Consider the following 23,910-nt stretch of genomic DNA (forward strand, 5'->3'; position numbering starts at 1 on the left):
CTGATAATTACATCAGCCAGAGGTGCATCCAGCTGCATGTGTCCCTGATCATTACTCTGGATAAGAGGTGCATCCAACTTCAAGTATCGCTGATAATTACACTGGCAAGAGTTGCATGCAGCTGTATGTGTCCATGCTAATTACACTGGCAAGAGGTGCATCCAGCTCCACGTGTCCCTGATAATTAAAAAGACAAGAGGTGCATCCATCTGCACGTGTCCCTGATAATTACTCTGGGAAGAGGTGCATCCAGCTGCACGTTTCCCTGATCATTACTATGGTAAGAGGTGCATCCAGCTGCAGGTGACCCTGATAATTACACTGGCCAGAGGTGCATCCAGCTGCAAGTGAACCTTATAATTACAGCGGCAACAGTTACATCCAGCTGCAAGTGACCCTGAGAATTACTCCGGCAAGAGGTGCATCCAGCTGCATGTGTCCCTGATAATTATTCCGGCAAGAGGAGCAACCAGCTACACGTGTCCCTGATAATTACTCCACCCTGATAATTACACCGGCCAGAGGTGCATCCAGCTGCAGGTGACCCTGATAATTACATCAGCCAGAGGTGCATCCAGCTGCATGTGTCCCTGATAATTACTCTGGCAAGAGGTGCATCCAACTTCAAATATCGCTGATAATTACACTGGCAAGAGTTGTATCCAGCTGTATGTGTCCATGATAATTACACTGGCAAGAGGTGCATCCAGCTGCACGTATCCCTGATCAGTCCTCTGGCAAGATGTGCATCGAGCTGCACGTGTCCCTGATAATTACTCCGGCAAGAGGTGCATCCAGCTGCAAGTGAACCTTATAATTACAGCGGCAAGAGTTACATCCAGCTGCAAGTGACCCTGAGAATTACTCCGGCAAGAGGTGCATCCAGCTGCATGTGTCCCTGATAATTATTCCGGCAAGTAATGCATCCAGCTGTGCGTGTCCCTGATAATTACAGTGGCAAGAGGTGCATCCAGCTGCACATGTCCCTGATAATTACTCCGGCAAGAGGTGCATCCAGCTGCATGTGTCCCTGATAATTACACTGGCAAGAGGTGCATCCAGCTGCATGTGTCCCTGATAATTACAGCGGCAAGAGTTACATCCAGCTGCACGTTTTCCTGATAATTACAAAGACAAGAGGTGCATCCAGCTGCATGTGTACCTGATAATTACTCTGGTAAGAGGTGCATCCAGCTGCAAGTGAATATTATAATTACACCGGCCAGAGGTGCATCTAGCTGCAAGTGAACCTTATAATTACAGCGGCAAGAGTTACATCCAGCTGCAAGTGACCCTGAGAATTACTCCGGCAAGAGGTGCATCCAGCTGCATGTGTCCCTGATAATTATTCCGGCAAGTAATGCATCCAGCTGTGCGTGTCCCTGATAATTACAGTGGCAAGAGGTGCATCCAGCTGCACATGTCCCTGATAATTACTCCGGCAAGAGGTGCATCCAGCTGCATGTGTCCCTGATAATTACACTGGCAAGAGGTGCATCCAGCTGCATGTGTCCCTGATAATTACACTGGCAAGAGGTGCATCCAGCTGCAGGTGATCCTGATAATTACATCAGCCAGAGGTGCATCCAGCTGCATGTGTCCCTGATAATTACACCGGCCAGAGGTGCATCTAGCTGCATGTGTCCCTGATAATTACACTGGCAAGAGGTGCATCCAGCTGCAGGTGATCCTGATAATTACATCAGCCAGAGGTGCATCCAGCTGCATGTGTCCCTGATAATTACTCTGGATAAGAGGTGCATCCAACTTCAAGTATCGCTGATAATTACACTGGCAAGAGTTGCATGCAGCTGTATGTGTCCATGCTAATTACACTGGCAAGAGGTGCATCCAGCTCCACGTGTCCCTGATAATTAAAAAGACAAGAGGTGCATCCATCTGCACGTGTCCCTGATAATTACTCTGGGAAGAGGTGCATCCAGCTGCACGTTTCCCTGATCATTACTATGGTAAGAGGTGCATCCAGCTGCAGGTGACCCTGATAATTATACTGGCCAGAGGTGCATCCAGCTGCAAGTGAACCTTATAATTACAGCGGCAACAGTTACATCCAGCTGCAAGTGACCCTGAGAATTACTCTGGCAAGAGGTGCATCCAGCTGCAGGTGATCCTGATAATTACACCAGCCAGAGGTGCATCCAGCTGCATGTGTCCCTGATAATTACTCTGGCAAGAGGTGCATCCAACTTCAAGTATCGCTGATAATTACACTAGCAAGAGTTGTATCCAGCTGTATGTGTCAATGATAATTACACTGGCAAGAGGTGCATCCAGCTGCATGTGTCCCTGATAATTACTCCGGCAAGAGGTGCATCCAGCTGCAGGTGACCCTGATCATTACACTGGCCAGAGGTGCATCCAGCTGCAAGTGAACCTTATAATTACAGCGGCAAGAGTTACATCCAGCTGCAAGTGACCCTGAGAATTACTCCGGCAAGAGGTGCATCCAGCTGCATGTGTCCCTGATAATTATTCCGGCAAGTGATGCATCCAGCTGTGCGTGTAGCTGATAATTACAGTGGCAAGAGGTGCATCCAGCTGCACATGTGCCTGATAATTACTGCGGCAAGAGGAGCATCCACCTACACTTGTCCCTGATAATTACTCCACCCTGATAATTACACCGGCCAGAGGTGCATCCAGCTGGATGTGTCCTTGATAATTATACTGGCAAGATTTGCATCCAGCTGAACGTGTCCCTGATAATGACTCCGGCAAGGGGTGCATCCAGCTGCAAGTGTCCCTGATAATTACTCTGGTAAGAGGTGCATCCAGCTGCAAGTGAACATTATAATTGCACCGGCCAGAGGTGCATCCAGCTGCATGTGTCCCTGATAATTACACCGGCCTGAGGTGCATCCAGCTGCATGTGTCCTTGATAATTACACTGGCAAGATTTGCATCCAGCTGAACGTGTCCCTCATAATGACTCCGGCAAGAGGTGCATCCAGCTGCATGTGTCCCTGATAATTACTCTGGTAAGATGTGCATCCAGCTGCAAGTTAACATTATAATTACACCGGCCAGAGGTGCATCCAGCTGCATGTGTCCCTGATAATTACACTGGCAAGATTTGCATCCAGCTGAACGTGTCCATGATAATTACTCTGGCAAGAGGTGCATCCACCTGCAGGTGACCCTGATAATTACATCAGCCAGAGGTGCATCCAGCTGCATGTGTCCATGATAATTACACTGGCAAGAGGTGCATCCAGCTGCACGTATCCCTGATAAGTACTCTGGCAAGAGGTGCATCCAGCTGCACGTGTCCCTGATAATTACTCCGGCAAGAGGAACATCCAGCTACACGTGTCCCAGATAATTACTCTGGCAAGAATTACACCCAGCTGCAATTGACCCTGATAATTACACTGGCCAGAGGTGCATCCAGCTACATGTGTCCCTGATAATTAATCTGGCAAGATTTGCATCCAGCTGAACGTGTCCCTGATAATTACTCCGGCAACAGGTGCATCCAGCTGCACGTGTCCCTGATAATTACTCTGGCAAGAGGTGCATGCAGCTGCACGGGTCCCTGATAATTACTCTGGCAAGAGGTGCATCCAGCTGCAGGTAATCCTGATAATTACACCAGCCAGAGGTGCATCCAGCTGCATGTGTCCCTGATAATTACTCTGGCAAGAGGTGCATCCAGCTGCACGTAACCCTGATAAGTACTCTGGCAAGAGGTGCGTCCAGCTGCATGTGTCCCTGATAATTACAGCGGCCAAAGGTGCATCCATCCGCACGTGATCCTGATAATTACAAAGACAAGAGGTGCATCCAGCTGCATGTGTCCCTCATAATTACAGCGGCAAGAGTTACATCCAGCTGCACGTTTTCCTGATAATTACAAAGACAAGAGGTGCATCCAGCTGCATGTGTACCTGATAATTATTCCGGCAAGAGGTGCCTCCAGCTGTAAGTTTTCCTGATAATTTCAAAGACAAGAGGTGGATCCAGCTGCATTTGTCCCTGATAATTACTCTGGTAAGAGGTGCATCCAGCTGCAAGTGAACATTATAATTACACCGGCCAGAGGTGCATCTAGCTGCATGTGTCCCTGATAATTACACTGGCAAGAGGTGCATCCAGCTGCAGGTGATCCTGATAATTACATCAGCCAGAGGTGCATCCAGCTGCATGTGTCCCTGATAATTACTCTGGATAAGAGGTGCATCCAACTTCAAGTATCGCTGATAATTCCACTGGCAAGAGTTGCATGCAGCTGTATGTGTCCATGATAATTACACTGGCAAGAGGTGCATCCAGCTCCACGTGTCCCTGATAATTAAAAAGACAAGAGGTGCATCCATCTGCACGTGTCCCTGATAATTACTCTGGCAAGAGGTGCATCCAGCTGAACGTTTCCCTGATCATTACTATGGTAAGAGGTGCATCCAGCTGCAGGTGACCCTGATAATTGCACTGGCCAGAGGTGCATCCAGCTGCAAGTGAACCTTATAATTACAGCGGCAAGAGTTACATCCAGCTGCAAGTGACCCTGAGAATTACTCCGGCAAGAGGTGCATCCAGCTGCATGTGTCCCTGATAATTATTCCGGCAAGTAATGAATCCAGCTGTGCGTGTCCCTGATAATTACAGTGGCAAGAGGTGCATCCAGCTGCACATGTCCCTGATAATTACTCCGGCAAGAGGTGCATCCAGCTGCATGTGTCCCTGATAATTACTCCGGCAAGAGGAGCAACCAGCTACACGTGTCCCTGATAATTACTCCACCCTGATAATTACACCGGCCAGAGGTGCATCCAGCTGCATGTGTCCCTGATAATTACACTGGCAAAATTTGCATCCAGCTGCAGGTGACCCTGATAATTACATCAGCCAGAGGTGCATCCAGCTGCATGTGTCCCTGATAATTACTCTGGCAAGAGGTGCATCCAACTTCAAGTATCGCTGATAATTACACTAGCAAGAGTTGTATCCAGCTGTATGTGTCCATGATAATTACACTGGCAAGAGGTGCATCCAGCTGCACGTGTCCCTGATAATTACTCCGGCAAGAGGTGCATCCAGCTGCAAGTGACCCTGATAATTAAACTGGCAAGAGGTGAATCCAGCTACACGTGTCCCTGATAATTACTCCGGCAAGAGGTGCGTCCAACTGCATGTGTCCCTGATAATTACTCCGGCAAGAGGAGCATCCACCTACACTTGTCCCTGATAATTACTCCACCCTGATAATTACACCGGCCAGAGGTGCATCCAGCTGCATGTGTCCTTGATAATTACACTGGCAAGATTTGCATCCAGCTGAACGTGTCCCTGATAATGACTCCGGCAAGAGGTGCATCCAGCTGCAAGTGTCCCTGATAATTACTCTGGTAAGAGGTGCATCCAGCTGCAAGTGAACATTATAATTACACCGGCCAGAGGTGCATCCAGCTGCACGTGTCCCTGATAATTACTCCGGCAAGAGGTGCATCTAGCTGCATGTGTTCCTGATAATTACACTGGCAAGAGGTGCATCCAGCTGCATGTGTCCCTGATAATTACAGCGGCAAGAGTTACATCCAGCTGCACGTTTTCCTGATAATTACAAAGACAAGAGGTGCATCCAGCTGCATGTGTACCTGATAATTACTCTGGTAAGAGGTGCATCCAGCTGCAAGTGAATATTATAATTACACCGGCCAGAGGTGCATCTAGCTGCATGTGTCCCTGATAATTACACTGGCAAGAGGTGCATCCAGCTGCAGGTGATCCTGATAATTACATCAGCCAGAGGTGCATCCAGCTGCATGTGTCCCTGATAATTACTCTGGATAAGAGGTGCATCCAACTTCAAGTATCGCTGATAATTACACTGGCAAGAGTTGCATGCAGCTGTATGTGTCCATGCTAATTACACTGGCAAGAGGTGCATCCAGCTCCACGTGTCCCTGATAATTAAAAAGACAAGAGGTGCATCCATCTGCACGTGTCCCTGATAATTACTCTGGGAAGAGGTGCATCCAGCTGCACGTTTCCCTGATCATTACTATGGTAAGAGGTGCATCCAGCTGCAGGTGACCCTGATAATTACACTGGCCAGAGGTGCATCCAGCTGCAAGTGAACCTTATAATTACAGCGGCAACAGTTACATCCAGCTGCAAGTGACCCTGAGAATTACTCTGGCAAGAGGTGCATCCAGCTGCAGGTGATCCTGATAATTACACCAGCCAGAGGTGCATCCAGCTGCATGTGTCCCTGATAATTACTCTGGCAAGAGGTGCATCCAACTTCAAGTATCGCTGATAATTACACTTGCAAGAGTTGTATCCAGCTGTATGTGTCCATGATAATTACACTGGCAAGAGTGCATCCAGCTGTACGTGATCCTGATAATTACTCCGGCAAGAGGTGCATCCAGCTGCATGTATCCCTGATAATTACTCCGGCAAGAGTTGCATCCAGCTGCACATGTCCCTGATAATTACTCCGGCAAGAGGTGCATCCACCTGCATGTGTCCCTGATAATTACTCCGGCAAGAGGAGCATCCAGCTACACGAGTCCCTGATAATTACTCCACCCTGATAATTACACCGGCCAGAGGAGCATCCAGCTGCATGTGTCCCTGATAATTACACTGGCAAGGTTTGCATCCAGCTGAACGTGTCCCTGATAATTACTCTGGCAAGAGGTGCATCCAGCTGCAGGTGACCCTGATAATTACATCAGACAGAGCTGCATCCAGCTGCAAGTGACCCTGATAATTACTCCGGCAAGAGGTGTATCCAGCTGCAAGTGACCCTGATAATTACTCCGGCAAGAGGTGTATCCAGCTGCAAGTGACCCTGATAATTACACTGGCAAGAGGTGAATCCAGCTACACGTGTCCCAGATAATTACTCTGGCAAGAATTACATCCAGCTGCAAGTGACCCTGATAATTACACCGGCCAGAGGTGCATCCAGCTGCATGTGTCCCTGATAATTAATCTGGCAAGATTTGCATCCAGCTGAACGTTTCCCTGATAATTACTCCGGCAAGAGGTGGATCCAGCTGCACGTGTCCCTGATAATTACTCCGGCAAGAGGTGCATCCAGCTGCACGGGTCCCTGATAATTACTCTGGCAAGAGGTTCATGCAGCTGCAATTGACCCTGATAATTACACCGGCCAGAGGTGCATCCAGCTGCATGTGTCCCTGATAATTAATCTGGCAATATTTGCATCCAGCTGAACTTGTCCCTGATAATTACTCCGGCAAGAGGTGCATCCATGTGCACGTGTCCCTGATAATTACTCTGGCAAGAGGTGCATCCAGCTGCACGTGTCCCTGATCATTACTATGCTAAGAGGTGAATCCAGCTGCAGGTGACCCTGATAATTACACTGGCCAGAGGTGCATCCAGCTGCAAGTGAACCTTATAATTACAGCGGCAAGAGTTACATCCAGCTGCAAGTGACCCTGAGAATTACTCCGGAAAGGGGTGCATCCAGCTGCATGTATCCCTGATAATTATTCCGGCAAGAGATGCATCCAGCTGCACATGTCCCTGATAATTACTCCGGCAAGAGGTGCATCCAGCTACACGTGTCCCTGATAATTACTCCACCCTGATAATTACAGTGTCAAGAGGTGCATCCAGCTGCACATGTCCCTGATAATTACTCCGGCAAGAGGTGCATCCAGCTACACGTGTCCCTGATAATTACTCCACCCTGATAATTACACCGGCCAGAGGTGCATCCAGCTGCATGTGTCCCTGATAATTACTCTGGCAAGAGATGCATCCAACTTCAAGTATCGCTGATAATTACACTGGCAAGAGTTGTATCCAGCTGTATGTGTCCATGATAATTACACTGGCAAGAGGTGCATCCAGCTGCACGTATCCCTGATAAGTACTCTGGCAAGAGGTGCATCGAGCTGCACGTGTCCCTGATAATTACTCCGGCAAGAGGTGCATCCAGCTGCAAGTGACCCTGATAATTACACTGGCAAGAGGTGAATCCAACTACACGTGTCCCAGATAATTACACCGGCAAGAGGTTTATCCAGCTCTAAGTGACCCTGATAATTACACCAGCAAGAGGAGCATCCACCTACACTTGTCCCTGATAATTACTCCACCCTGATAATTACAGCGGCCAGAGATGCATCCAGCTGCATGTGTCCCTGATAATTACACTGGCAAGAGGTGCATCCAGCTCCACGTGTCCCTGATAATTAAAAAGACAAGAGGTGCATCCATCTGCACGTGTCCCTGATAATTACTCTGGCAAGAGGTGCATCCAGCTGAACGTTTCCCTGATCATTACTATGGTAAGAGGTGCATCCAGCTGCAGGTGACCCTGATAATTGCACTGGCCAGAGGTGCATCCAGCTGCAAGTGAACCTTATAATTACAGCGGCAAGAGTTACATCCAGCTGCAAGTGACCCTGAGAATTACTCCGGCAAGAGGTGCATCCAGCTGCATGTGTCCCTGATAATTATTCCGGCAAGTAATGAATCCAGCTGTGCGTGTCCCTGATAATTACAGTGGCAAGAGGTGCATCCAGCTGCACATGTCCCTGATAATTACTCCGGCAAGAGGTGCATCCAGCTGCATGTGTCCCTGATAATTACTCCGGCAAGAGGAGCAACCAGCTACACGTGTCCCTGATAATTACTCCACCCTGATAATTACACCGGCCAGAGGTGCATCCAGCTGCATGTGTCCCTGATAATTACACTGGCAAAATTTGCATCCAGCTGCAGGTGACCCTGATAATTACATCAGCCAGAGGTGCATCCAGCTGCATGTGTCCCTGATAATTACTCTGGCAAGAGGTGCATCCAACTTCAAGTATCGCTGATAATTACACTAGCAAGAGTTGTATCCAGCTGTATGTGTCCATGATAATTACACTGGCAAGAGGTGCATCCAGCTGCACGTGTCCCTGATAATTACTCCGGCAAGAGGTGCATCCAGCTGCAAGTGACCCTGATAATTAAACTGGCAAGAGGTGAATCCAGCTACACGTGTCCCTGATAATTACTCCGGCAAGAGGTGCGTCCAACTGCATGTGTCCCTGATAATTACTCCGGCAAGAGGAGCATCCACCTACACTTGTCCCTGATAATTACTCCACCCTGATAATTACACCGGCCAGAGGTGCATCCAGCTGCATGTGTCCTTGATAATTACACTGGCAAGATTTGCATCCAGCTGAACGTGTCCCTGATAATGACTCCGGCAAGAGGTGCATCCAGCTGCAAGTGTCCCTGATAATTACTCTGGTAAGAGGTGCATCCAGCTGCAAGTGAACATTATAATTACACCGGCCAGAGGTGCATCCAGCTGCACGTGTCCCTGATAATTACTCCGGCAAGAGGTGCATCTAGCTGCATGTGTTCCTGATAATTACACTGGCAAGAGGTGCATCCAGCTGCATGTGTCCCTGATAATTACAGCGGCAAGAGTTACATCCAGCTGCACGTTTTCCTGATAATTACAAAGACAAGAGGTGCATCCAGCTGCATGTGTACCTGATAATTACTCTGGTAAGAGGTGCATCCAGCTGCAAGTGAATATTATAATTACACCGGCCAGAGGTGCATCTAGCTGCATGTGTCCCTGATAATTACACTGGCAAGAGGTGCATCCAGCTGCAGGTGATCCTGATAATTACATCAGCCAGAGGTGCATCCAGCTGCATGTGTCCCTGATAATTACTCTGGATAAGAGGTGCATCCAACTACAAGTATCGCTGATAATTACACTGGCAAGAGTTGCATGCAGCTGTATGTGTCCATGCTAATTACACTGGCAAGAGGTGCATCCAGCTCCACGTGTCCCTGATAATTAAAAAGACAAGAGGTGCATCCATCTGCACGTGTCCCTGATAATTACTCTGGGAAGAGGTGCATCCAGCTGCACGTTTCCCTGATCATTACTATGGTAAGAGGTGCATCCAGCTGCAGGTGACCCTGATAATTACACTGGCCAGAGGTGCATCCAGCTGCAAGTGAACCTTATAATTACAGCGGCAACAGTTACATCCAGCTGCAAGTGACCCTGAGAATTACTCTGGCAAGAGGTGCATCCAGCTGCAGGTGATCCTGATAATTACACCAGCCAGAGGTGCATCCAGCTGCATGTGTCCCTGATAATTACTCTGGCAAGAGGTGCATCCAACTTCAAGTATCGCTGATAATTACACTAGCAAGAGTTGTTTCCAGCTGTATGTGTCCATGATAATTACACTGGCAAGAGGTGCATCCAGCTGCACGTGTCCCTGATAATTACTCCGCAAGAGGTGCATCCAGCTGCAAGTGACCCTGATAATTAAACTGGCAAGAGGTGAATCCAGCTACACGTGTCCCTGATAATTACTCCGGCAAGAGGTGCGTCCAACTGCATGTGTCCCTGATAATTACTCCGGCAGGAGGAGCATCCACCTACACTTGTCCCTGATAATTACTCCACCCTGATAATTACACCGGCCAGAGGTGCATCCAGCTGCATGTGTCCTTGATAATTACACTGGCAAGATTTGCATCCAGCTGAACGTGTCCCTGATAATGACTCCGGCAAGAGGTGCATACAGCTGCACGTGTCCCTGATAATTACTCCGGCAATAGGTGCATCTAGCTGCATGTGTCCCTGATATTACACTGGCAAGAGGTGCATCCAGCTGCATGTGTCCCTGATAATTACAGCGGCAAGAGTTACATCCAGCTGCACGTTTTCCTGATAATTACAAAGACAAGAGGTGCATCCAGCTGCATGTGTACCTGATAATTACTCTGGTAAGAGGTGCATCCAGCTGCAAGTGAATATTATAATTACACCGGCCAGAGGTGCATCTAGCTGCATGTGTCCCTGATAATTACACTGGCAAGAGGTGCATCCAGCTGCAGGTGATCCTGATAATTACATCAGCCAGAGGTGCATCCAGCTGCATGTGTCCCTGATCATTACTCTGGATAAGAGGTGCATCCAACTTCAAGTATCGCTGATAATTACACTGGCAAGAGTTGCATGCAGCTGTATGTGTCCATGCTAATTACACTGGCAAGAGGTGCATCCAGCTCCACGTGTCCCTGATAATTAAAAAGACAAGAGGTGCATCCATCTGCACGTGTCCCTGATAATTACTCTGGGAAGAGGTGCATCCAGCTGCACGTTTCCCTGATCATTACTATGGTAAGAGGTGCATCCAGCTGCAGGTGACCCTGATAATTACACTGGCCAGAGGTGCATCCAGCTGCAAGTGAACCTTATAATTACAGCGGCAACAGTTACATCCAGCTGCAAGTGACCCTGAGAATTACTCCGGCAAGAGGTGCATCCAGCTGCATGTGTCCCTGATAATTATTCCGGCAAGAGGAGCAACCAGCTACACGTGTCCCTGATAATTACTCCACCCTGATAATTACACCGGCCAGAGGTGCATCCAGCTGCAGGTGACCCTGATAATTACATCAGCCAGAGGTGCATCCAGCTGCATGTGTCCCTGATAATTACTCTGGCAAGAGGTGCATCCAACTTCAAGTATCGCTGATAATTACACTGGCAAGAGTTGTATCCAGCTGTATGTGTCCATGATAATTACACTGGCAAGAGGTGCATCCAGCTGCACGTATCCCTGATCAGTCCTCTGGCAAGATGTGCATCGAGCTGCACGTGTCCCTGATAATTACTCCGGCAAGAGGTGCATCCAGCTGCAAGTGAACCTTATAATTACAGCGGCAAGAGTTACATCCAGCTGCAAGTGACCCTGAGAATTACTCCGGCAAGAGGTGCATCCAGCTGCATGTGTCCCTGATAATTATTCCGGCAAGTAATGCATCCAGCTGTGCGTGTCCCTGATAATTACAGTGGCAAGAGGTGCATCCAGCTGCACATGTCCCTGATAATTACTCCGGCAAGAGGTGCATCCAGCTGCATGTGTCCCTGATAATTACACTGGCAAGAGGTGCATCCAGCTGCATGTGTCCCTGATAATTACAGCGGCAAGAGTTACATCCAGCTGCACGTTTTCCTGATAATTACAAAGACAAGAGGTGCATCCAGCTGCATGTGTACCTGATAATTACTCTGGTAAGAGGTGCATCCAGCTGCAAGTGAATATTATAATTACACCGGCCAGAGGTGCATCTAGCTGCAAGTGAACCTTATAATTACAGCGGCAAGAGTTACATCCAGCTGCAAGTGACCCTGAGAATTACTCCGGCAAGAGGTGCATCCAGCTGCATGTGTCCCTGATAATTATTCCGGCAAGTAATGCATCCAGCTGTGCGTGTCCCTGATAATTACAGTGGCAAGAGGTGCATCCAGCTGCACATGTCCCTGATAATTACTCCGGCAAGAGGTGCATCCAGCTGCATGTGTCCCTGATAATTACACTGGCAAGAGGTGCATCCAGCTGCATGTGTCCCTGATAATTACACTGGCAAGAGGTGCATCCAGCTGCAGGTGATCCTGATAATTACATCAGCCAGAGGTGCATCCAGCTGCATGTGTCCCTGATAATTACACCGGCCAGAGGTGCATCTAGCTGCATGTGTCCCTGATAATTACACTGGCAAGAGGTGCATCCAGCTGCAGGTGATCCTGATAATTACATCAGCCAGAGGTGCATCCAGCTGCATGTGTCCCTGATAATTACTCTGGATAAGAGGTGCATCCAACTTCAAGTATCGCTGATAATTACACTGGCAAGAGTTGCATGCAGCTGTATGTGTCCATGCTAATTACACTGGCAAGAGGTGCATCCAGCTCCACGTGTCCCTGATAATTAAAAAGACAAGAGGTGCATCCATCTGCACGTGTCCCTGATAATTACTCTGGGAAGAGGTGCATCCAGCTGCACGTTTCCCTGATCATTACTATGGTAAGAGGTGCATCCAGCTGCAGGTGATCCTGATAATTATACTGGCCAGAGGTGCATCCAGCTGCAAGTGAACCTTATAATTACAGCGGCAACAGTTACATCCAGCTGCAAGTGACCCTGAGAATTACTCTGGCAAGAGGTGCATCCAGCTGCAGGTGATCCTGATAATTACACCAACCAGAGGTGCATCCAGCTGCATGTGTCCCTGATAATTACTCTGGCAAGAGGTGCATCCAACTTCAAGTATCGCTGATAATTACAATAGCAAGAGTTGTATCCAGCTGTATGTGTCAATGATAATTACACTGGCAAGAGGTGCATCCAGCTGCATGTGTCCCTGATAATTACTCCGGCAAGAGGTGCATCCAGCTGCAGGTGACCCTGATCATTACACTGGCCAGAGGTGCATCCAGCTGCAAGTGAACCTTATAATTACAGCGGCAAGAGTTACATCCAGCTGCAAGTGACCCTGAGAATTACTCCGGCAAGAGGTGCATCCAGCTGCATGTGTCCCTGATAATTATTCCGGCAAGTGATGCATCCAGCTGTGCGTGTAGCTGATAATTACAGTGGCAAGAGGTGCATCCAGCTGCACATGTGCCTGATAATTACTGCGGCAAGAGGAGCATCCACCTACACTTGTCCCTGATAATTACTCCACCCTGATAATTACACCGGCCAGAGGTGCATCCAGCTGGATGTGTCCTTGATAATTATACTGGCAAGATTTGCATCCAGCTGAACGTGTCCCTGATAATGACTCCGGCAAGGGGTGCATCCAGCTGCAAGTGTCCCTGATAATTACTCTGGTAAGAGGTGCATCCAGCTGCAAGTGAACATTATAATTGCACCGGCCAGAGGTGCATCCAGCTTCATGTGTCCCTGATAATTACACCGGCCTGAGGTGCATCCAGCTGCATGTGTCCTTGATAATTACACTGGCAAGATTTGCATCCAGCTGAACGTGTCCCTCATAATGACTCCGGCAAGAGGTGCATCCAGCTGCATGTGTCCCTGATAATTACTCTGGTAAGATGTGCATCCAGCTGCAAGTTAACATTATAATTACACCGGCCAGAGGTGCATCCAGCTGCATGTGTCCCTGATAATTACACTGGCAAGATTTGCATCCAGCTGAACGTGTCCATGATAATTACTCTGGCAAGAGGTGCATCCACCTGCAGGTGACCCTGATAATTACATCAGCCAGAGGTGCATCCAGCTGCATGTGTCCATGATAATTACACTGGCAAGAGGTGCATCCAGCTGCACGTATCCCTGATAAGTACTCTGGCAAGAGGTGCATCCAGCTGCACGTGTCCCTGATAATTACTCCGGCAAGAGGAACATCCAGCTACACGTGTCCCAGATAATTACTCTGGCAAGAATTACACCCAGCTGCAATTGACCCTGATAATTACACTGGCCAGAGGTGCATCCAGCTACATGTGTCCCTGATAATTAATCTGGCAAGATTTGCATCCAGCTGAACGTGTCCCTGATAATTACTCCGGCAACAGGTGCATCCAGCTGCACGTGTCCCTGATAATTACTCTGGCAAGAGGTGCATGCAGCTGCACGGGTCCCTGATAATTACTCTGGCAAGAGGTGCATCCAGCTGCAGGTAATCCTGATAATTACACCAGCCAGAGGTGCATCCAGATGCATGTGTCCCTGATAATTACTCTGGCAAGAGGTGCATCCAGCTGCACGTAACCCTGATAAGTACTCTGGCAAGAGGTGCATCCAGCTGCATGTGTCCCTGATAATTACAGCGGCCAAAGGTGCATCCATCCGCACGTGATCCTGATAATTACAAAGACAAGAGGTGCATCCAGCTGCATGTGTCCCTCATAATTACAGCGGCAAGAGTTACATCCAGCTGCACGTTTTCCTGATAATTACAAAGACAAGAGGTGCATCCAGCTGCATGTGTACCTGATAATTATTCCGGCAAGAGGTGCCTCCAGCTGTAAGTTTTCCTGATAATTTCAAAGACAAGAGGTGGATCCAGCTGCATTTGTCCCTGATAATTACTCTGGTAAGAGGTGCATCCAGCTGCAAGTGAACATTATAATTACACCGGCCAGAGGTGCATCTAGCTGCATGTGTCCCTGATAATTACACTGGCAAGAGGTGCATCCAGCTGCAGGTGATCCTGATAATTACATCAGCCAGAGGTGCATCCAGCTGCATGTGTCCCTGATAATTACTCTGGATAAGAGGTGCATCCAACTTCAAGTATCGCTGATAATTCCACTGGCAAGAGTTGCATGCAGCTGTATGTGTCCATGATAATTACACTGGCAAGAGGTGCATCCAGCTGAACGTTTCCCTGATCATTACTATGGTAAGAGGTGCATCCAGCTGCAGGTGACCCTGATAATTGCACTGGCCAGAGGTGCATCCAGCTGCAAGTGAACCTTATAATTACAGCGGCAAGAGTTACATCCAGCTGCAAGTGACCCTGAGAATTACTCCGGCAAGAGGTGCATCCAGCTGCATGTGTCCCTGATAATTATTCCGGCAAGTAATGAATCCAGCTGTGCGTGTCCCTGATAATTACAGTGGCAAGAGGTGCATCCAGCTGCACATGTCCCTGATAATTACTCCGGCAAGAGGTGCATCCAGCTGCATGTGTCCCTGATAATTACTCCGGCAAGAGGAGCAACCAGCTACACGTGTCCCTGATAATTACTCCACCCTGATAATTACACCGGCCAGAGGTGCATCCAGCTGCATGTGTCCCTGATAATTACACTGGCAAAATTTGCATCCAGCTGCAGGTGACCCTGATAATTACATCAGCCAGAGGTGCATCCAGCTGCATGTGTCCCTGATAATTACTCTGGCAAGAGGTGCATCCAACTTCAAGTATCGCTGATAATTACACTAGCAAGAGTTGTATCCAGCTGTATGTGTCCATGATAATTACACTGGCAAGAGGTGCATCCAGCTGCACGTGTCCCTGATAATTACTCCGGCAAGAGGTGCATCCAGCTGCAAGTGACCCTGATAATTAAACTGGCAAGAGGTGAATCCAGCTACACGTGTCCCTGATAATTACTCCGGCAAGAGGTGCGTCCAACTGCATGTGTCCCTGATAATTACTCCGGCAAGAGGAGCATCCACCTACACTTGTCCCTGATAATTACTCCACCCTGATAATTACACCGGCCAGAGGTGCATCCAGCTGCATGTGTCCTTGATAATTACACTGGCAAGATTTGCATCCAGCTGAACGTGTCCCTGATAATGACTCCGGCAAGAGGTGCATCCAGCTGCAAGTGTCCCTGATAATTACTCTGGTAAGAGGTGCATCCAGCTGCAAGTGAACATTATAATTACACCGGCCAGAGGTGCATCCAGCTGCACGTGTCCCTGATAATTACTCCGGCAAGAGGTGCATCTAGCTGCATGTGTTCCTGATAATTACACTGGCAAGAGGTGCATCCAGCTGCATGTGTCCCTGATAATTACAGCGGCAAGAGTTACATCCAGCTGCACGTTTTCCTGATAATTACAAAGACAAGAGGTGCATCCAGCTGCATGTGTACCTGATAATTACTCTGGTAAGAGGTGCATCCAGCTGCAAGTGAATATTATAATTACACCGGCCAGAGGTGCATCTAGCTGCATGTGTCCCTGATAATTACACTGGCAAGAGGTGCATCCAGCTGCAGGTGATCCTGATAATTACATCAGCCAGAGGTGCATCCAGCTGCATGTGTCCCTGATAATTACTCTGGATAAGAGGTGCATCCAACTTCAAGTATCGCTGATAATTACACTGGCAAGAGTTGCATGCAGCTGTATGTGTCCATGCTAATTACACTGGCAAGAGGTGCATCCAGCTCCACGTGTCCCTGATAATTAAAAAGACAAGAGGTGCATCCATCTGCACGTGTCCCTGATAATTACTCTGGGAAGAGGTGCATCCAGCTGCACGTTTCCCTGATCATTACTATGGTAAGAGGTGCATCCAGCTGCAGGTGACCCTGATAATTACACTGGCCAGAGGTGCATCCAGCTGCAAGTGAACCTTATAATTACAGCGGCAACAGTTACATCCAGCTGCAAGTGACCCTGAGAATTACTCTGGCAAGAGGTGCATCCAGCTGCAGGTGATCCTGATAATTACACCAGCCAGAGGTGCATCCAGCTGCATGTGTCCCTGATAATTACTCTGGCAAGAGGTGCATCCAACTTCAAGTATCGCTGATAATTACACTAGCAAGAGTTGTATCCAGCTGTATGTGTCCATGATAATTACACTGGCAAGATTTGCATCCAGCTGAACGTGTCCCTGATAATGACTCCGGCAAGAGGTGCATCCAGCTGCAAGTGTCCCTGATAATTACTCTGGTAAGAGGTGCATCCAGCTGCAAGTGAACATTATAATTACACCGGCCAGAGGTGCATCCAGCTGCACGTGTCCCTGATAATTACTCCGGCAAGAGGTGCATCTAGCTGCATGTGTTCCTGATAATTACACTGGCAAGAGGTGCATCCAGCTGCATGTGTCCCTGATAATTACAGCGGCAAGAGTTACATCCAGCTGCACGTTTTCCTGATAATTACAAAGACAAGAGGTGCATCCAGCTGCATGTGTACCTGATAATTACTCTGGTAAGAGGTGCATCCAGCTGCAAGTGAATATTATAATTACACCGGCCAGAGGTGCATCTAGCTGCATGTGTCCCTGATAATTACACTGGCAAGAGGTGCATCCAGCTGCAGGTGATCCTGATAATTACATCAGCCAGAGGTGCATCCAGCTGCATGTGTCCCTGATAATTACTCTGGATAAGAGGTGCATCCAACTTCAAGTATCGCTGATAATTACACTGGCAAGAGTTGCATGCAGCTATATGTGTCCATGCTAATTACACTGGCAAGAGGTGCATCCAGCTCCACGTGTCCCTGATAATTAAAAAGACAAGAGGTGCATCCATCTGCACGTGTCCCTGATAATTACTCTGGGAAGAGGTGCATCCAGCTGCACGTTTCCCTGATCATTACTATGGTAAGAGGTGCATCCAGCTGCAGGTGACCCTGATAATTACACTGGCCAGAGGTGCATCCAGCTGCAAGTGAACCTTATAATTACAGCGGCAACAGTTACATCCAGCTGCAAGTGACCCTGAGAATTACTCTGGCAAGAGGTGCATCCAGCTGTAGGAGATCCTGATAATTACACCAGCCAGAGGTGCATCCAGCTGCATGTGTCCCTGATAATTACTCTGGCAAGAGGTGCATCCAACTTCAAGTATCGCTGATAATTACACTAGCAAGAGTTGTATCCAGCTGTATGTGTCCATGATAATTACACTGGCAAGAGGTGCATCCAGCTGCACGTGTCCCTGATAATTACTCCGCAAGAGGTGCATCCAGCTGCAAGTGACCCTGATAATTAAACTGGCAAGAGGTGAATCCAGCTACACGTGTCCCTGATAATTACTCCGGCAAGAGGTGCGTCCAACTGCATGTGTCCCTGATAATTACTCCGGCAGGAGGAGCATCCACCTACACTTGTCCCTGATAATTACTCCACCCTGATAATTACACCGGCCAGAGGTGCATCCAGCTGCATGTGTCCTTGATAATTACACTGGCAAGATTTGCATCCAGCTGAACGTGTCCCTGATAATGACTCCGGCAAGAGGTGCATACAGCTGCACGTGTCCCTGATAATTACTCCGGCAATAGGTGCATCTAGCTGCATGTGTCCCTGATATTACACTGGCAAGAGGTGCATCCAGCTGCATGTGTCCCTGATAATTACAGCGGCAAGAGTTACATCCAGCTGCACGTTTTCCTGATAATTACAAAGACAAGAGGTGCATCCAGCTGCATGTGTACCTGATAATTACTCTGGTAAGAGGTGCATCCAGCTGCAAGTGAATATTATAATTACACCGGCCAGAGGTGCATCTAGCTGCATGTGTCCCTGATAATTACACTGGCAAGAGGTGCATCCAGCTGCAGGTGATCCTGATAATTACATCAGCCAGAGGTGCATCCAGCTGCATGTGTCCCTGATCATTACTCTGGATAAGAGGTGCATCCAACTTCAAGTATCGCTGATAATTACACTGGCAAGAGTTGCATGCAGCTGTATGTGTCCATGCTAATTACACTGGCAAGAGGTGCATCCAGCTCCACGTGTCCCTGATAATTATTCCGGCAAGAGGAGCAACCAGCTACACGTGTCCCTGATAATTACTCCACCCTGATAATTACACCGGCCAGAGGTGCATCCAGCTGCAGGTGACCCTGATAATTACATCAGCCAGAGGTGCATCCAGCTGCATGTGTCCCTGATAATTACTCTGGCAAGAGGTGCATCCAACTTCAAGTATCGCTGATAATTACACTGGCAAGAGTTGTATCCAGCTGTATGTGTCCATGATAATTACACTGGCAAGAGGTGCATCCAGCTGCACGTATCCCTGATCAGTCCTCTGGCAAGATGTGCATCGAGCTGCACGTGTCCCTGATAATTACTCCGGCAAGAGGTGCATCCAGCTGCAAGTGAACCTTATAATTACAGCGGCAAGAGTTACATCCAGCTGCAAGTGACCCTGAGAATTACTCCGGCAAGAGGTGCATCCAGCTGCATGTGTCCCTGATAATTATTCCGGCAAGTAATGCATCCAGCTGTGCGTGTCCCTGATAATTACAGTGGCAAGAGGTGCATCCAGCTGCACATGTCCCTGATAATTACTCCGGCAAGAGGTGCATCCAGCTGCATGTGTCCCTGATAATTACACTGGCAAGAGGTGCATCCAGCTGCATGTGTCCCTGATAATTACAGCGGCAAGAGTTACATCCAGCTGCACGTTTTCCTGATAATTACAAAGACAAGAGGTGCATCCAGCTGCATGTGTACCTGATAATTACTCTGGTAAGAGGTGCATCCAGCTGCAAGTGAATATTATAATTACACCGGCCAGAGGTGCATCTAGCTGCAAGTGAACCTTATAATTACAGCGGCAAGAGTTACATCCAGCTGCAAGTGACCCTGAGAATTACTCCGGCAAGAGGTGCATCCAGCTGCATGTGTCCCTGATAATTATTCCGGCAAGTAATGCATCCAGCTGTGCGTGTCCCTGATAATTACAGTGGCAAGAGGTGCATCCAGCTGCACATGTCCCTGATAATTACTCCGGCAAGAGGTGCATCCAGCTGCATGTGTCCCTGATAATTACACTGGCAAGAGGTGCATCCAGCTGCATGTGTCCCTGATAATTACACTGGCAAGAGGTGCATCCAGCTGCAGGTGATCCTGATAATTACATCAGCCAGAGGTGCATCCAGCTGCATGTGTCCCTGATAATTACACCGGCCAGAGGTGCATCTAGCTGCATGTGTCCCTGATAATTACACTGGCAAGAGGTGCATCCAGCTGCAGGTGATCCTGATAATTACATCAGCCAGAGGTGCATCCAGCTGCATGTGTCCCTGATAATTACTCTGGATAAGAGGTGCATCCAACTTCAAGTATCGCTGATAATTACACTGGCAAGAGTTGCATGCAGCTGTATGTGTCCATGCTAATTACACTGGCAAGAGGTGCATCCAGCTCCACGTGTCCCTGATAATTAAAAAGACAAGAGGTGCATCCATCTGCACGTGTCCCTGATAATTACTCTGGGAAGAGGTGCATCCAGCTGCACGTTTCCCTGATCATTACTATGGTAAGAGGTGCATCCAGCTGCAGGTGACCCTGATAATTATACTGGCCAGAGGTGCATCCAGCTGCAAGTGAACCTTATAATTACAGCGGCAACAGTTACATCCAGCTGCAAGTGACCCTGAGAATTACTCTGGCAAGAGGTGCATCCAGCTGCAGGTGATCCTGATAATTACACCAGCCAGAGGTGCATCCAGCTGCATGTGTCCCTGATAATTACTCTGGCAAGAGGTGCATCCAACTTCAAGTATCGCTGATAATTACACTAGCAAGAGTTGTATCCAGCTGTATGTGTCAATGATAATTACACTGGCAAGAGGTGCATCCAGCTGCATGTGTCCCTGATAATTACTCCGGCAAGAGGTGCATCCAGCTGCAGGTGACCCTGATCATTACACTGGCCAGAGGTGCATCCAGCTGCAAGTGAACCTTATAATTACAGCGGCAAGAGTTACATCCAGCTGCAAGTGACCCTGAGAATTACTCCGGCAAGAGGTGCATCCAGCTGCATGTGTCCCTGATAATTATTCCGGCAAGTGATGCATCCAGCTGTGCGTGTAGCTGATAATTACAGTGGCAAGAGGTGCATCCAGCTGCACATGTGCCTGATAATTACTGCGGCAAGAGGAGCATCCACCTACACTTGTCCCTGATAATTACTCCACCCTGATAATTACACCGGCCAGAGGTGCATCCAGCTGGATGTGTCCTTGATAATTATACTGGCAAGATTTGCATCCAGCTGAACGTGTCCCTGATAATGACTCCGGCAAGGGGTGCATCCAGCTGCAAGTGTCCCTGATAATTACTCTGGTAAGAGGTGCATCCAGCTGCAAGTGAACATTATAATTGCACCGGCCAGAGGTGCATCCAGCTGCATGTGTCCCTGATAATTACACCGGCCTGAGGTGCATCCAGCTGCATGTGTCCTTGATAATTACACTGGCAAGATTTGCATCCAGCTGAACGTGTCCCTCATAATGACTCCGGCAAGAGGTGCATCCAGCTGCATGTGTCCCTGATAATTACTCTGGTAAGATGTGCATCCAGCTGCAAGTTAACATTATAATTACACCGGCCAGAGGTGCATCCAGCTGCATGTGTCCCTGATAATTACACTGGCAAGATTTGCATCCAGCTGAACGTGTCCATGATAATTACTCTGGCAAGAGGTGCATCCACCTGCAGGTGACCCTGATAATTACATCAGCCAGAGGTGCATCCAGCTGCATGTGTCCATGATAATTACACTGGCAAGAGGTGCATCCAGCTGCACGTATCCCTGATAAGTACTCTGGCAAGAGGTGCATCCAGCTGCACGTGTCCCTGATAATTACTCCGGCAAGAGGAACATCCAGCTACACGTGTCCCAGATAATTACTCTGGCAAGAATTACACCCAGCTGCAATTGACCCTGATAATTACACTGGCCAGAGGTGCATCCAGCTACATGTGTCCCTGATAATTAATCTGGCAAGATTTGCATCCAGCTGAACGTGTCCCTGATAATTACTCCGGCAACAGGTGCATCCAGCTGCACGTGTCCCTGATAATTACTCTGGCAAGAGGTGCATGCAGCTGCACGGGTCCCTGATAATTACTCTGGCAAGAGGTGCATCCAGCTGCAGGTAATCCTGATAATTACACCAGCCAGAGGTGCATCCAGCTGCATGTGTCCCTGATAATTACTCTGGCAAGAGGTGCATCCAGCTGCACGTAACCCTGATAAGTACTCTGGCAAGAGGTGCATCCAGCTGCATGTGTCCCTGATAATTACAGCGGCCAAAGGTGCATCCATCCGCACGTGATCCTGATAATTACAAAGACAAGAGGTGCATCCAGCTGCATGTGTCCCTCATAATTACAGCGGCAAGAGTTACATCCAGCTGCACGTTTTCCTGATAATTACAAAGACAAGAGGTGCATCCAGCTGCATGTGTACCTGATAATTATTCCGGCAAGAGGTGCCTCCAGCTGTAAGTTTTCCTGATAATTTCAAAGACAAGAGGTGGATCCAGCTGCATTTGTCCCTGATAATTACTCTGGTAAGAGGTGCATCCAGCTGCAAGTGAACATTATAATTACACCGGCCAGAGGTGCATCTAGCTGCATGTGTCCCTGATAATTACACTGGCAAGAGGTGCATCCAGCTGCAGGTGATCCTGAGAATTACTCAGGCAAGAGGTGCATCCAGCTGCATGTGTCCCTGATAATTATTCCGGCAAGTAATGCATCCAGCTGTGCGTGTCCCTGATAATTACAGTGGCAAGAGGTGCATCCAGCTGCACATGTCCCTGATAATTACTCCGGCAAGAGGTGCATCCAGCTGCATGTGTCCCTGATAATTACACTGGCAAGAGGTGCATCCAGCTGCATGTGTCCCTGATAATTACAGCGGCAAGAGTTACATCCAGCTGCACGTTTTCCTGATAATTACAAAGACAAGAGGTGCATCCAGCTGCATGTGTCCCTGATAATTATTCCGGCAAGTAATGCATCCAGCTGTGCGTGTCCCTGATAATTACAGTGGCAAGAGGTGCATCCAGCTGCACATGTCCCTGATAATTATTCCGGCAAGTAATGCATCCAGCTGTGCGTGTCCCTGATAATTACAGTGGCAAGAGGTGCATCCAGCTGCACATGTCCCTGATAATTACTCCGGCAAGAGGTGCATCCAGCTGCATGTGTCCCTGATAATTACACTGGCAAGAGGTGCATCCAGCTGCATGTGTCCCTGATAATTACAGCGGCAAGAGTTACATCCAGCTGCAAGTGACCCTGAGAATTACTCCGGCAAGAGGTGCATCCAGCTGCATGTGTCCCTGATAATTATTCCGGCAAGTAATGCATCCAGCTGTGCGTGTCCCTGATAATTACAGTGGCAAGAGGTGCATCCAGCTGCACATGTCCCTGATAATTACTCCGGCAAGAGGTGCATCCAGCTGCATGTGTCCCTGATAATTACACTGGCAAGAGGTGCATCCAGCTGCATGTGTCCCTGATAATTACAGCGGCAAGAGTTACATCCAGCTGCACGTTTTCCTGATAATTACAAAGACAAGAGGTGCATCCAGCTGCATGTGTACCTGATAATTACTCTGGTAAGAGGTGCATCCAGCTGCAAGTGAATATTATAATTACACCGGCCAGAGGTGCATCTAGCTGCAAGTGAACCTTATAATTACAGCGGCAAGAGTTACATCCAGCTGCAAGTGACCCTGAGAATTACTCCGGCAAGAGGTGCATCCAGCTGCATGTGTCCCTGATAATTATTCCGGCAAGTAATGCATCCAGCTGTGCGTGTCCCTGATAATTACAGTGGCAAGAGGTGCATCCAGCTGCACATGTCCCTGATAATTACTC

The sequence above is a fragment of the Narcine bancroftii genome, chromosome 13, assembly GCF_036971445.1.
Source record: "Narcine bancroftii isolate sNarBan1 chromosome 13, sNarBan1.hap1, whole genome shotgun sequence".
Classification (NCBI taxonomy): Eukaryota; Metazoa; Chordata; class Chondrichthyes; order Torpediniformes; family Narcinidae; genus Narcine; species Narcine bancroftii.